This window comes from Anomaloglossus baeobatrachus, chromosome 3, assembly GCF_048569485.1.
Source record: "Anomaloglossus baeobatrachus isolate aAnoBae1 chromosome 3, aAnoBae1.hap1, whole genome shotgun sequence".
Taxonomy (NCBI): Eukaryota; Metazoa; Chordata; class Amphibia; order Anura; family Aromobatidae; genus Anomaloglossus; species Anomaloglossus baeobatrachus.
The window spans coordinates 237295932-237312266 of NC_134355.1; the positions used below are offsets into that span (position 1 = coordinate 237295932).

Sequence of the window (16335 nt, forward strand, 5' to 3'; positions counted from 1 at the left end):
TCAGGTCTTTGTAGACTCCAGCAGGTTTTCTTCAAGAATGGTCCTGTATTTGGCTTCATCCATCTTCCCATTAATTTTAACCATCTTCCCTGTCTTTGTTGAAGAAAAGCAGGCCCAAACCATGATGCTGCCACCACCATGTTTGACAGTGGGGATGGTGTGTTCAGGGTGATGAGCTGTGTTGCTTTTACGCCAAACATATCTTTTGGCATTGTGCCCAAAAAGTTTGATTTTGGTTTCATCTGACCAGAGCACCTTCTTCCACATGTTTGGTGTGTCTCCCAGGTGGCTTGTGGCAAACTTTAAACAACACTTTTAAAGGGTATCTTTGAGAAATGGCTTTCTTCTTGCCACTCTTCCATAAATGCCAGATTTGTGCAGTGCACGACTGATTGTTGTCCTATGGACAGACTCTCCCACCTCAGCAGTTCATCCAGAGTGATCATGGGCCTCTTGGCTGCATCTCTGATCAGTCTTCTCCTTGTTTGAGATGAAAGTTTGGATGGACGACCGGGTCTTGGTAGATTTGCAGTGGTATGATACTCTTCCATTTCAATATAATAGCTTGCACAGTGCTCCTTGGGATGTTTAAAGTTGTGGAAATCTTTTTGTAACCAAATCCGACTTTAAACTTCTCCACAACAGTATCTCGGACCTGCCTTTTTTGTTCCTTGGTCTTTAAGATGCTATTTGCGCTTTAAACAGAACACGGAGACTATCACAGAGCAGGTGCATTTATACGGAGACTTTATTACACACAGGTGGCTTATATTTATCATCATCAGTCATTTAGGACAACATTGGATCATTCAGAGATCCTCAATGAACTTCTGGAGTGAGTTTGCTGCACTGAAAGTAAAGTGAAGGGGACGAATAATAGCCCAAATTTTCAGTTTATTCTTTTTTACAAAAGTTTAAAATAAGCAATACATTTCGTTCAGCTTCACAATTGTGTCCCACTTGTTGTTGATTCTTCACCATAACATTAAAATTTTTATCTTCCTGTTTAAAGCCTGAAATGTGGGAAAAAGTTGAAAAATTCAAGGGGGCCAAATACTTTCGCAAGGCACTGTAATATACTGTATTTTTTGGATTATAAGATGCACTTTTCCTCCCCAAAATTTGGGAGGAAAATGTGGGTGGGGTGCGTCTTAAAATCCGAATATAGCTTACTGGGAGGTGGAGAATTAGTAGTTGGCTGGTTGTGCGGCTCTGTGCGGGCGGCCGGGTGCCTGTCTGTGTGGCTCTGTGCAGGCGGCCGGGTGTCTGTCTGTGCAGGCGACCAGGTGCCTGTGGTTGCATGTGACCGGCTGCCTCTCTGTGCCGGCGGCAGGCTGCCTCTGTGTGGGTGGGCAGGCGGCCTGCTGGCTGCCGCTCTGGTCTTGGGCGGCCGGCTGGCTGTACAGACTGTGGTGGCTGTGCTGGTAGTGGAAGCTGCGGTAGCTGTGCGGCGGGTGTCCAAGATGGTCTGTCTGTGGTCCAGGCTTCAAATGATGGCTCCCGAAGTCAGCGCGTGCGCAGATGGAGTTCTTGGATGAGAGCTCCATCTGCACATGCGCTGCTTAAGGCGCCATTTTTTTTAAGCCCGGACCGCCGACAGAGCATCTGGGACACTGGCTGTCCCTGGCCTGCTCCACTACACAACCAACGCAGCTTCCTCTGCCTGCACAGCTCCGCCGCTGCCACCGCCGCCGCATCTACTAGCACTGACCCGCTGCCAGGCAGCACTGACCCTCTGCCTCCTGTGACCCCGCTGCACCACCGCTGTCGCCCCCTCCGGTAAGACATATCTGGAGTACAAGATGAAACCCCCCTTTTTTTTTTTTTTTTTTTTTTTTTTTTACCTTTTTTTATCTCTAAATTTGGTGTGTCTTATAATCTGGTACGTCTTATAAAACGAAAAATACGGTAAATATGCCTCACATGAGGCTGCAGCTGGTTCCACATCATACACGGTTTGTGCTGGCTGTATATAATTGTCGTAATCTGTGCTGGCTCTGATTGCTGCAGTTTAACTTAGATGGCACGTTCAATAGTTATCTTAAACTTAAAGTGGTTAAAGGCCAAGTCACACACAATGACTTACCAGCGATCCCGAAAACGATGCGACCTGATAGGAATCGCAGGTAAGTCCCTGGGAGGTCACAGGTGAGATTTCACACAGTCAGATCTTACCAGCGATGCAGGAACAATACAGGTCGCAGTAGCGACCTGTATAACGATCTCAGCAGTCACTGCGACCCTGTCACACAGTGTCAAACACAGGGATGTGTCCTGCCCATCAGGACATAGCCTTTGAAGAAAATGGCCTGGACCATTCTGCAATGACTAGATATCCCACAGCAGGGGCCTGATCGCTGGTAGGTGTCACACATAATAAGATCACTAACGGGATCGCTACTGCGTCACGGAAACCGTGACAGAGCTGCGATCTCGCTAGCAATCTCGTTATGTGTGACGGTACCTTAAAGAGTGGAACTGCAGGGTTTACATGGAACTGCAGGGTTTACAGCAACTCATGCTGCAGGGTTTACATGTGATACAGAGGTCTTTTGAAGGCCTCTGTATTCACTCTTAATTCTTCTGAGAAGCTTTGCTGTAGGTGGGAGGTCATAAGCGATTGCAAGATTATAAATCTAAGGCTATACAGAAGAATGTAATTTTAAAATTAAGACAGTCACCTTTACTTTCACAAAGATACAATTTATAAATGACTTAATGTAAGGCATATGTACCCAAAATACCAATAAAAACCTGAGCTACGGTATATTGACTGAGTTATGGGTAGTGATGGGCGGACTTGCAGATAAGAGTATGGTGGGTCCCGGTTATCTGGTTTTTAAAATCCGCTTCAGGGCCGAATTCCAATCCCCATATAATTCTATGGGGTTCGGCGATTAAAAATGGTGGTAGAAGGATAAGGGGATAGGAGCAAGCGCACTGTACTTACCGAGGCTCCGGCACAGATGTATACTGCTTCCAGGCCGTGCATTCACTTCCGGGGCCGCGCATTAGGCTCATTGCATTTGCACTGCTTTCCCCACCCACCGGTGTCTGTGATTGGTTGCAGTCAGACACACCCACACCCTGAGTGGCAGCATGTCTGACTCCCCTAAACACAGACGCTATGCGCATCTAACGTGATATAAAATTGAAAAAAACCTTTGGCTTATGGTCCTCCCATACTATGATACAAAGCCCAGATAAAGCATACGGCTACAGGCTGCACCTGTTTGCAAAGGCGTTTAGTTAATGCTGTGTCCTTATTTGTTGATTACTGCACTCCCGCGCCTGTATAGTGCTATTCCAGACACCACATGGAATAGCACTATACAGGCGCAGGAGCGCGGTAATCAACAAATAAGGACACAGCATTAACTAAACGCCTTTGCAAACAGGTGCAGCAGCACCACGTTACCCATTCATACAAGGGTACCCAGCCTGACTGACATACATGAATTTAGGCATAAGAGCGCCACATATACTCGATACCTGAGCAACATCGTGAGCAAGACCCCATGTAAAAGGGTCAAAACGTTGTATATTAGTCGCAAAAATTCTTTTCACGTATTGCTGGCACCTACGGCTTGTTTAACATATTTATTAATAAACTGTGAACACTTTTTCAAGATTATCCCTGAGAGTGCGGTGATTTATAATATATATATGATGAGGGATTTTGTTCCCATCTACCAGCACCTCCCCTTTGACCGAGTGCACGCCATCATCTCCTATAATTTCAATGGTAGGTCAACAATTACTCAGCCGTCCTGCTCTGCATCTGCTGGGAAGGCACAATCAGCAGCTGCTAGCTCCATAAGTCAGGGAGTGAGTTGAAGTGCTGCCCCTGCGTTTCCTTCATCCACCTCCTTTTCCTGTGGTAAAGCCTCGCTTGATGTCATTGCTGTGGGATGCCTATTTTTACCTTGCACACACTGTTCAGCACTGAAGTTAGAATCTTCTGAAGACTCCTGCAGCCTTCCAATGGAGTGAACATGCTGCTGCTGCTGTCGCAACAAGCAGGGATGATAAAAAATACTGCCAGCAGCAAAAACTACCTACTGAAAGAAGATAGATATATGCCAAAGACAAGGGGTTTTATTTATTTTCTGTGTGTGTGTGTGTGTGTGTGTGTGTGTGTGTTTGTGTGTTTGTGTGTTTGTGTGTTTGTGTGTTTGTGTGTGTGTGTGTGTGTGTGTGTGTGTGTGTGTGTCTCTAGATTGGTCAAATGATAGATGTGATGCCCTTATTATCTCCTGTCTGTATTATAGCAACCTACCTCTCTGCGGCCTCCCTTCAAACAGTCTCGCACCCCTACAATCTATTCTAACTATGCTGCCCGACTAATCCACCTGTCCCCCCGCTACTCCCCAACCTCTCCTCTCTGCCAATCCCTTCACTGGCTTCCCATTGCCCAACGACTCCAGTCAAAACCCTAACCATGACCTACAAATCCATCCACAACCTGTCTCCTCCCTACATCTTGTGACCTAGTCTCCTGGTACTTACCTGCATGTAACCTTCGATCCTCACAAGGTGTCCTTCTCTACTCCCCTCTCATCTCCTCTTCCCACCATCACATCTAAGATTACGCGCGTGCCTCCCCCATACTCTGGAATGCTCTGCCACAACATATCAGACTTTCTTCCACCGTGAAAAGCTTCAAGAGGAACCTGAAGACTCACCTCTTCCAAGAAGCCTACAATCTGCCGTAAACCTCGGTCTGATTCAGCGCTGCATGACCAGCTCTACCCTTATTTACTGTATTCTCACCAATCCCTTGTAGACTTTTAGCCCTTGCGGGCAGGGACCTCCGTCCTCCTGTACCAGTCTGTGTCTTGTATTGTTTATGATTATTGTACTTGTCCCTATTTTGTATACCCCTTTCACATGTAAAGCGCCATGGAATAAATGGAGCTATAATAAAAAATAATAATGTGTTTGTGCAAATTGCATGAGTGAGTGTATAGTGTATATGAAGAGTGTACAGTGTGTTTTTACTGTATGTATGTGTGTGTGTATGAATGATTAAATATATAAAAAAAAATTGTGTATATTCTGTATACACTTGTGTCAAAGGGGGTATATAATGTATGTGTGCGGTTTGTGGGTATATGCTGTGCCTGTAGTTGTGTTGTGTGTTGTTTATATCTGATTCAGCTAAAATTTAGTCAAGAAATTCATTCTACATGAAATTATGTGAACTGAATGTTCATTTTTGTACTTCGGGGTCTCTCCAGAGGATAATAAATGTAGAGTGAAAAAAATCAACTTGATTGTCATGTGTCCTACTGCAGCCCGTTATCCGATCCTCTGTGCAGCTCTCTCCAGCCTCTCCATACTATCATTTCATATGATGTCCTATTCCTGTATCGTCACTTTGCACTGAGGATTCCAGTGCTCAGTAGGCCTCTTGCTCCATGAATTGCAGTCACATCACAATGTGCTTCCCTAAAAACCTAGTAGTCTTCTCCTCTGGCAATAGATATTCTGAATCAAGAGGCATACTTGACATTGGAAGCCCCAGTGCTGAGTGAAGATATAAAAACAGAACATTGTGTGCAGTTATGAAAGCAAGGTTAGAAGAAGCTGAACATATGAAAGAATGCTGAGGGCATGACAGCTGCACAGCTGACCTATTTCTCTCCATATGTCTGTAAGAACCCATCCAATCCACACAGGCAAAGAAATCAAAGCATAGATATCGATACATTTTAGTGATTTGTAATGATAAATGACACAGGGAAAAAGTACTGCACACGCTTACTGAAATTTATTTAATACATCATGCGAAAGCCTTTGTTGGTGATGACAGCTTCAAGACTCCTCCTGTATGGAGAAACTAGTTGCATGCATTGTTTAGGTGTGATTTTGGGCCAAACTTCCACACAAACACTCTTCAAATCCTTAAGGTTCCTTGTGCTCTTGCTATGAACTCTGAGCTTAAGGCGGGCTTTGCACGTTGCGACATCGCAAGCCGATGCTTTGATGTCGCACGCGATAGTCCCCGCCCCCGTCGCAGGTACGATATCTTGTGATAGCTGGCGTAGTGAAAATTATCGCTACGTCAGCTTCACATGCACTCACCTGCCCTGCGACCGTCGCTCTGGCCGGCGACCCGCCTCCTTCCTAAGGGGGCGGGTCGTGCGACGTCATAGCGACGTCACACGGCAGGCGGCCAATAGCGGCGGAGGGGCGGAGATGAGCAGGATGTAAACATCCTGCCCACCTCCTTCCTTCCGCATAGCCGCCGGCGGCAGGTAAGCTGATGTTCCTCGCTCCTGCGGCGTTATACACAGCGATGTGTGCAGCCGCAGGAGCGAGGAACTACATCGTACCTGTCGCTGCAGCATAATTATGAAAAAGTCGGGGCCTGCAACAATGATACGATAATGACGCTTTTGCGCTCGTTAATCGTATCATCTAGCATTTAGACACTACGATCTCGAAAGTGACGCCGGAAGTGCGTCACTTTTGATTTGACCCCACCGACATCGCATGTGCGATGTTGCAACGTGCAAAGCCGCCCTTGGTTCCTTCCATAAATTTTCTATTGGATTCAGGTCAGGTGACTGGCTGGGCCATTCTAGCGACTTTTTCTGTCTGAAACCAATTTAGAGTTTCCTTGGCTGTGTGTTTGCTTTTAAATTACTAATAGATTTCAGATGGTGTCATGACTTTCCATGGCTTTGTGCACCTCTTTCTTTTTGTGTTCAATCCTGTTTTCCTTGTGTCATTTCTCATTATTACACATCACTAAATTTATGGTCATCTATGATTGATTTCTTTGCCTGTATGGATTGGATGGGTTGTCATCGAGAAATTCATGTCAATAGTGCCTTTAGAAATCTATTTACTTAGATTGTATTTGTGTAGGTGTGTAATTTATGGAAATAGGGATAAAGTTTGTGTCTGTATATTTATATATATTTGTCTGTATGCTTTTGCATAGAGAGATAGAGATGTCACTTAAGAAATGGAGACGTAGGATAACATCCCTGGGGATGTCTGAAGGGAGAGATTTGGGTTTGGGCAGGCGATGTATCCTGTTGTTAGTAATATCTAACTCCGATAAAGATGGTATAACAGTTTTAAAAAGTCCCTTAGTGTAGGTTGCCAGGTTATTATTGGTTACTAACTCGAACGTCTGTAAGTTTGATGTTATTTCTACGATCGCGATCCTCCAGGTCAGCCACTTTGTCCTTTAAAAATTTATTTGAAATTGTAGTTCACACTGGTCCATTGAGAGTGTGTCCGCTTTTTCCCTTTACTTGGGATATTCTGGCTTCATTAGCGTCCAATCTGTTTTTGACTTCTAAAATGTCTTTGCGTAGGATCTTTGTTTGGATTTCGAATGCCAAGACCATGTCTTTATTGAGAGCTTTAATGAGGTTTACTAAATAGGAGTCAGTCATTTTTCCCAAGATTTTGATGAGTTTCACTGCTGGTTAGAATCTTTGGTTCAGCAGATGGTAGTGAAGGTGAATTGTAATCGAGTCTAGGCCTATGTTTATCGGTACTTGGCGAATCAGATTTATGGTTTAATCTTGATTGATGTTTAGTCTCTATGCCCCTTTCTATATTTGGGTCTGTGGCTGGCGACGCTTCTATTTTGGGGGTGTTGGATTTTAGGTTATGTGTATGATTTTCCTTATCCAGAGTAGTTTTAACCATTGTTGTTTTATGTGCCGGCTTCAAGGTGACTGTTTGGTCATTTTTTTGGTTTGGGTGTGTCTTCTCCTTTATCCATTGCAAGAAATTTGTTTCGAAATCGGAGCTATCCCATTCAATCCGAAATGTTACTTTTTTAATTAAATCAATGTTGCTGTTATATTTTTAGACTAGTTATGAGAGGGTTTTTTTATTTTTTTCTCCAGGTCCTGGTAATCGTCTTTAGATGAAGACACTTTATATTTTCCTTTATTTTCCCCTTTTCCCTAGCGTTAGGGTTTGAGAATGCAGGTACTAATGGTCCAGATAGACTTACTTGGAGGTCTGGTAGAATGTATGTAGTGGAAAAGTAATTATAAATGTATTCGAAAGCTGCAGTCAAATTAGGCTTTATCATAATGGTAAGATAGGCAATTATCAAATCTGACGTAACGTGAATAGTGAATTGGCTTAGGAGCCTTAGCGTAGGATAGAACACCGTAGATCAATGTATAAGTATAGGAGTGTGGCTGCACAGGTAAATGTCAAATCTGACTTAACTAGTCAATTTTTAATGCAGTTATCTGTCAAATTTGGCGTGTCTTCTTGAATTGGAGTACAATAACTCTGGCTGAGTGCTTTACTTGCGTGGCTCAGTTACACAGCTACGTATAGTAGCTGTCAAAAGTAGTATAAGCTACGCTATTTTACAGGGCAGCTACACTTCTTCTAAAAATGCTGCGTAGCTTCAGTGCAGTAGATGTCAGGACCAGCGTAAGCCTGCTTTGTGAATACCATTCATTGACTATGGACACGTATCTTCCTGCTTCTGCTATGCTGCTTTATTGTGACAGCGCAGCCTCTGGGAAAGGATGCAGGGCAGGGGGGCTTCTCCCGTAAGGCTTATAACCACTATTTAGGGTGTTTATAGGTGGCTGTTAGGGCATAGTGTGGCCAGGACTTATAAAATGGCCGCTCCTCACTGGCTCCAACTGTCATTTTCACTTTGCGGTCAGAAGATGGCTATTGCTCGCGCACCAGCACAGGATCTAGTTAGTTAATATACAGTATATGGCACAGCAGAGATTTTAAGATTTCTGTAGGTTTTCCCACATCCCCCCCCAAGATCCACAGTAATATTTAGGAGAGGGGGGGCACATACATTTTAATGGGTACGGGGTTCAGTCTGATCAGTGTAAATTGTACGGGGACAGCGCCGAGCGCTTGTACTCACTAAAGCCCGCCACAGTTTTTTCCTTATATCTTTAGTGCGCCACCTCCGATTTTTTTACAGGTGTGGTATCAAAATTTTCAGCAGCTCCCTCTGAATCCCGGAAATCCTGGATTTGGGGATGTGAAAATGTTGTCACAGTACAGGGTCCGCAGAGATTAATTCTTCATAGCCTTAGTATGGTTTTGGGCAGGGCTGACAGAACTGACATTGCCGAGGATTTTTGGCTATATCTTCGAGATCTTTAGCGATTTTGATGGAGATGGTCTTGAAATCCTCCAGATGACCTCCTCTATCTTTCTGGCTACTTTTTTTCGTAAATCCACCAAGAAATTTAATAAAAAAGTGTTGCTTTGGAGTATGACGTTGCTGGTGTTTTTTTTTTACATGTCACCACCTCGAAGTCGCCTCGGCTACCTCCTGTTTATGATTTATGAATATAGTACTAAATAACACAGTAAATCACTGAAGTACATCTTACTAAATGAGATCAATACGTATCATCGGTGCTCGCATTCCACAAATAAAAGATACGGAGTTTATGTAACGTAACTGGGGGGGATAGATAGGGCTGGTCATAGTGGAACTGGGGAGGTTCAGGGAAGAAAACTGGGTAGAACAGGTGACGGTTTATCCTACATTAATTTTTTACTCAATGCCTAACTTCTCATTTGTAGTTTCTGCAATCTGTTTACACTGCTGTCCACACTTTATATTTATGATGTGTTGTCAATTAAATAGGTTGTTCTTGTCGTCAACCGTCTATGCGTTAAGTGTTCTTGTGAAGTTGCAGATCCAAGGTCCCCATCTGGAGTTGTATTTCCCCAACTGGTTACTTTTCAATGCTAGGATGAACTCATAGGAATTATGCAGGGACACTCTTTCTATAAGTTAACTTATTCCTGGTGGGGCTGGGTTTCTCCATTTGGCTGCATTTAACAATTTTGATGTTAAAATAATGGGACTTATCAGGTGTCTGTATCTACTGGGCAATGCTTCAATGCCTATCGATAATAAGACCATCTGGGTGTCCAGGGCGAGGCTTAGGTGGGTTAACTTTCAAATTAGTCCCTCAACGATCCTCCAAAAGTTTGTGCTTGCAGGTCCAGAAAATATGGGCTAGGCTGCCAATTCCACCACAATCCCTCCAACAATCTGGTGACTTTTGTGGGGTACTTTTTGTGGTGTCAGATACCATCTGGCGTACTACACCTTATAGTGTGTCTTCTGTAGGCTTATACAGGAGGAGTTTCTATATGTTATTTTTAAGGCTTTAAATAGTTGATCGGGATTGATTGTGACTTACAATGCCTTCTCCGAAGCAGTAATTATGTTGTGGTCTTTCATTTGCTTGTGCTCTTCACTAAATAACTGATAGATGTTGTTGGTTCTCCAAAATATTGAACTAGATGGTTAATTTATTAAATTAACAACATTAGTTGGTAGATTTAAACCAGCAATATTGTCTTGGAGAAAGTCACTGATTCGTGTCCACCGTCTTCTTTCTATTGTGGGAATATGATATTTTTGCTGTACTTCCATGAAGGGAATAAGGGTATCATTGGTTATTATATATAATAGGTTTGTTATACCTGCTTCTATCCATTTGGAGAGATTGAGGTTTGGTATCAATAGCTCTAGAGTCTCTAAGGGGACATTCCTTGGTCTTATCAGGGTTCCTTCATTTTTAGAATTTTTACCAAGTTGTTTCCAGGCTGTTATAGTGGCTTTAAGAAGGGAATTCTTTGGTAAAACATTTGTTGGATTCACTAAGTGCGTCAACACTCCATGGGTCTGTTATTGATCATTGTTCTCTCTACTGCTTTTCATGTTGGGTTATGGTTTTTAATAAACCAACTCTGACTAAGCTTAAGAATACACGCTAGGTAATAAGCATACAGGTTTGGGAGTCCTAGACCCCCATTCTTTTTATATTTTTGTTAGTATGGTTTTTGCTATTCTGGGTTTCTTATAATTCCATGTAAAGGTGACTAGTTGCTTCTGTAGTTTCTGGAACCATAATTTCGGAATAACCAGTGCGATAGATCTGCACAAATAAATAACTTTGGGTAGTATTACCATCTCATAGGCCGTTATTTTCCCTAACCAACTGATATCCGCCTTTGATAACGACAAGACATCCTGCTCTATGGTTTTATAGAGTGATGTCATGTTGCGTTGAGTTATTTTCCTTATAGAATTTGTTAAAAAAATTCCCAGGTAAGAAAGTTCACTTACATTGTCAGAGAAACCTGATTCTAATTTGATCCCGTCCTGAGTTTCTTGATCTAGCAAATATCCCATCAGCTGGGATTTAGCTAGGTTAATCTAAGGCTATGTGCGCACACTGCGTTTTTTTGACGCTGCGTTTTTGTGTGTTTTTGGCCGCTAAAAACGCACAAAAACGCACCTGCGTCAAAAAAACGCGGCAAAAAACGCACGCGTTTTGCCGCGATTTGGTGCGTTTTTTTGCTGCGTTTTGCTGCGTTTTTGCTCACTGCGTCCTTATGCGTTTTTTTATCAGTGAACAAAAAAAAAGGTCTGATGTCATTTCCTTCTTCAATGTGTTCTTCATTCTCCACTAGTGTATGCAGAAGAGCAGACAGCTGCAGAACTACAAGGCTCAGCATACTCCATCCAATAGTGTATGCAGGAGAGCAGACAGCAGCTGCAGAACTACAAGGCTCAGCATGCTCCATCCAGGACTGTATGCTTGAGGGAGAGTCAGGGGGAGCAGACCTACAAGGCTCAGCATTTTCCATCCAATAGTGTATGCAGGAGAGCAGACAGCAGCTGTCGAACTACAAGGCTCAGCATCCTCCTTCCAGGACTGTATGCAGGATTTCTTTCCCCCCCCAAACAAAAAAAATGACGTGGGCTTCGCCATATTTTTGTATGCTAGCCGGGTACAGCAGGCAGGTACGGGCTGCCCCCAACCCCCAGCTGCCTATTTGTACCCGGCTGGGAACCAAAAATATAGGGAAGCCCTTTTTTTTAAAATTATTTCATGAATTTCATGAAATAATTTTTAAAAAAAAATGACGTGAGCTTTGCCCAATTTTTGAGTCCAGCCGGGTACAACTAGGCAGCTGGGGATTGGAATCCACAGTGCAGGGTGCCCATGCTTTCTGGGCACCCCCGCTGTGAATTGCAGCCCCGCAGCCTCCCCAGAAAATGGCACTTTCATAGAAGCGCCATCTTCTGGCGCTGTATCCAACTCTTCCAGCTGCCCTGATGCCGGGTGGCTCGCCGGGTAATAATGGGGTTAGGGCTAGCTGTATAGCTGGCCCTAAGCCCGAAATTCATGGTGTCACGCCAATATTAGACATGGCCACCATGAATTTCTAGTAAAGATAAAAAAAAAACACAACACACAGAAAAATATTTTTATTAGAAATAAAACACAACACAATTAGTGACTCCATCTTTATTGAAATAAAGAACCCCCCCTCCGCAGTAATCCTGGGTCAGGGTCCCGCGCCGTCCAATTCGGATCCAATATCATCTGATCGGTTTGCTGGAAGGCAAAGCGATCAGATGATGTGTCAGGATCAAGTGCCTGAATCCCATCACACATCAGCTGATTGTATAAAAGCCGATTATACAATCAGCTGATGCATCGGTGCAAAAAAAAAAAAAATAATACTCACTTATGTGCTCCTGCAGCGATGGGGCGGGAGTCTGATCCCGTCTGATCGCTGCAGCAGCTGCCGGTAATCAGGGATGAAGTCTCCTGACGCATCCGCTGATACCGGCCGGGCGCCCACGTCACCGCGATACTTACGATCACCTGATGCGTCAGGTGACTGCATCAGGTGATCCATCGCCAGGTCCTGCATCCATCGGAGGTTTCCCGGCCGTCTGCACACAGCCGGAGCGGGGGTGGCGATACCGTGAGAGGAGCTGGGAGCGGGCATGGCACCGGGAGGCTGCAGACAGGTGAGTATAACTTTTTTTTTTTTCTACTGTTAACTTTTGTTTTCGCAGCCGCTTCCACCTCCTGCCTGCACATGGCGCCGCACGGCAGCATACATGCACAGGACGGGAGGTGGACGCGACGGTGACGGTACAGGGAGGATTCACGCTTCTGTATATACTGACAGAAGGAATCCTCTTCCTGTACACGTCACTTTACTACCCACCTCCTGCGTTTATAGCTGCGTTTTTGGTCTTAGAAACGCACCAAAACGCAGCTATTTGCGTTTCTCATTGCGTCTTTCAACATCCCATTGAACTCAATGGATGAAAAGCGCAGTGAAAAACGCGGGAATAATTGACATGCTGCGTTTTTGTGGCACCACAAAAACGCAGCTGAAAAAAAACAGATGTGTGCGGACAGCAAAAATGAAAACTCATAGACTTTGCTGGGGAAGCAAAATCCTGCAGTTTTGAGGCCAAAAACGCACCCGAAAAACGCGCAAAAACGCCGCGAAAAACGCATTGTGCGCACATAGCCTTATATAGCGACACCGACGCAAATGCATCCAATGTTTTAGTTAAATTCCTGATGGAGCAGAGAGGATCTGACAGGGTGAGCAGAATGTCGTCCGCGAATAGGAAAATTGTCGGTCTCAAGTTCAGAGATATACCACCAATCCCCGGATCCAGTCTTAGACTCTGCCAAGGGCTCAATATACAATGCAAATAAGATCTGGGAGAGGGGGCACACCTGCCTGGTCCCATTAGATAATGCAAATTTCACAGCTAGAAAACTATTTACATTAACCTTTGCCATAGGAGATGAGTACAGTGCACAAGTTGAGTTATATATCTGACCCTTGAGGCCAAATTTCCTCAAGGTCATGAATAAGAAGTTCCACTCCACCCTGTCAAATGCCTTCTCCGCGTCCAATGTTACCACGACCGATGGGATTTTATTTTTCGCTATATGAGACATTACATTTAGAGTTCTCCTTGTCGCTACTGACGTTCCCCTCCCACTCTCAAATCCAACCTGATCGCTATTGATTAGGTTTGGGATGAATTTTTGTAGTCTCGTTGCTATTAATTTTATTTTGCAATGATTTTAGTATTTGAGTTCAGTAGGGAAATTGGTCTGAAATTGGCCACATGCTCGGGGGTACCTCTTCCCCTTGGGAAGCACTGTTATAGTAGCCTCCAATATCTCATTGGGGATCTTACCTTCATATGCAATTGTATTTGCTAGTTTAGTAAGGTATGGTGTCAAATAATTTGCAAAAATTTTGAAATATTCATTTTGAAGGCCATCTGGCCCAGATGACTTGCCCAGTTTTAAAGATTCAACTATGGAGAGTACCTCTGAGTCTTGGTAAGGAGTGTTTAGTTCTTCTAGTTCTTTATCTGTTAATTTAGGGAGTTGTAACTTGTCCAAGTAATTATTAATAATTTTTTCTGATGGTTGAGGTGTAGAAGAGTCTCTCAAGAGATTGTAACGTTTACTGTAATACTCAGCAAATTCTTCTGAGATGTCCTTTGGGTGTTTGCATATCTGTTTTAAACTATTACGAACCTGCAGAACTCTAAAGACCCCTTTACATACTGAGACTTTCTAGTGATCCCACCAGTGATCTCGACATGGCCGGGATCGCTGGGAAGTCTCTAACAGTCGCTGGTTAGCTGTCAAACAGGCAGATCTGGCCAACGACACAGCAGCGATACTGACCTGCAGAACGACCTCGGTGGAAAGGGAACACTAGCACGCCTATGGGCTGGGTCGCTAACTATGTCGTTGTAACGGTGTCAAACATACTGATACATGCTGCGCAGCGGGAAGCAAAGGACCAAAGAATGGTCCTGAACGACTTGTAGCGATCAGCGACCTCACAGTGGAGGCCAGGTCGCTGATGCGTGTCACACACTGCAATGTCGCTGGGGAGGTCGCTGTTACGTCACAAACTCGGTGACATTACAGCGATATCACTAGCGATGTTGCAGTCTGTAAAGGGGCCTTAACTTTATTCCTTTGTTGTTTCAATTTATTTGAGAACACTTTTGATAGTCTATTGTTTGAGTGATAATAATTTTCTTTCACAGATCACTGTTACGAGGGGGACCCGGGGAAGCGTGCCAAGATGGGAAATGGACAGCTTCCGCCGGTCAAGGTCCACTGTGCGGTGTAAGGGACCGCCGCTATGGTGGGTGAAGAGTGAGCGGGTTGCTGCTAGCGATCGTCTGGAATGTCACAGACGATTTATGTACACCGATCTGCCCTAACCCGTGAGGGTTGTACGGCACGGATCTCACGGCTCGGTGTACCTGTTGCACGGGGAAGCACAGAGGTGCCCACGCACGTGTGCCAGTGGAAGTCACAAGAATATGGCACGAGGGTAGCACAGAGGTGCCCACGCACGTGTGCTTTCAATAACCAGGTGAGTCCGGTGGAGACTTGAGGAGCTCACCTGGGACAGGAACACGGCCTGTTGAAGGGGATACTGCCGGAGCAGCAAGGCAGGAACACGGCCTGCAAACCAGGGGCTGCCTAAGCAGCAAGGGCCAAGCCCACATAAGACAGTAATGCCTGAGCAGTGGCGTGGCAGCACGCTGCCAGACATCCAAACATAGAAGGACGGTCGCGCGCCGCCATGATGGCAGGAGGAGCTTTTAAGGAGGTGTCGTTCCACCCAAGGGCGGGCGCGAGGCGGAGATGACGGACTTGATCCAATCAGGGTCCACGACGTCCCAGCCTGGCCAGTCAGGATTCACCACGTCACCAGCCTTGTCATCAAGCCGTGTGACGTCAGTGGGCGAATCAGAACCCACCACGCATTGCACATGCTCACCCTCCTGCCTCTGGGAAATAGAGGCGGGATCCTCGGTCTCACAATGTGCAGAGATAACGGAAGTCTCACTGCTTCCCTGAGCAGTAAACCTCTGCACATTGCGCAGCCTCGCAGACCTTCGGGGCTGCTGAGCAGGAGGGTCTGCGGCAGGCCAGGAATGGGAGACCGCTTCACTCCTTATAACAGGAGAACCACTAGGTGTCACCCTTCTGCTGCCTCTCTGAGAAGGTATCTCCTGCACACTGCGCAGTCTGGCAGACCTTCGGCGCTGCTGAACAGGAGCGCTCGTGGCAGGCAAGGAATGGGAGACTGCCTCAGTCCTTGCCTCAGGAGAGCCACGAGATGTAACAGATCACTTTATCGTACTCCTCTGTAAGTTCAATTCTTTTTTGCAGTATCTCTACATGAGCATTGCTTTGTAAATTGTTATGATGTTCTTGTTCTAACGCTCCTATCCTTTTTGAAAGTGCTTCGACTTTTTCTCTAGTCTTCTTTTCAACCTGCTGTTTAGTTGTATGAGGACACCCCACAGTACTTCCTTATGAGCATTCCATAATGGGAATACTACTCTATCGTTTTCCAGAAAGTAATTCACAATAGCCTCCACCACAACTTTTTTTTATATTAAGGGTGATAATATAAATATGAATTATTTCTCAATAGTTTTTTAGAATGTTTATATGGGCCTATTTC

General features: G+C 44.8%; 1 protein-coding gene across 10 annotated transcripts in view; it reads left to right on the forward strand.

Moving 5' to 3' along the window:
• PDE10A (phosphodiesterase 10A) overlaps window positions 1-16335 on the forward strand; it is a 699109-nt gene that overhangs the window by 430511 nt on the left and 252263 nt on the right. The gene's annotated exons all lie outside the window — the stretch shown is intronic.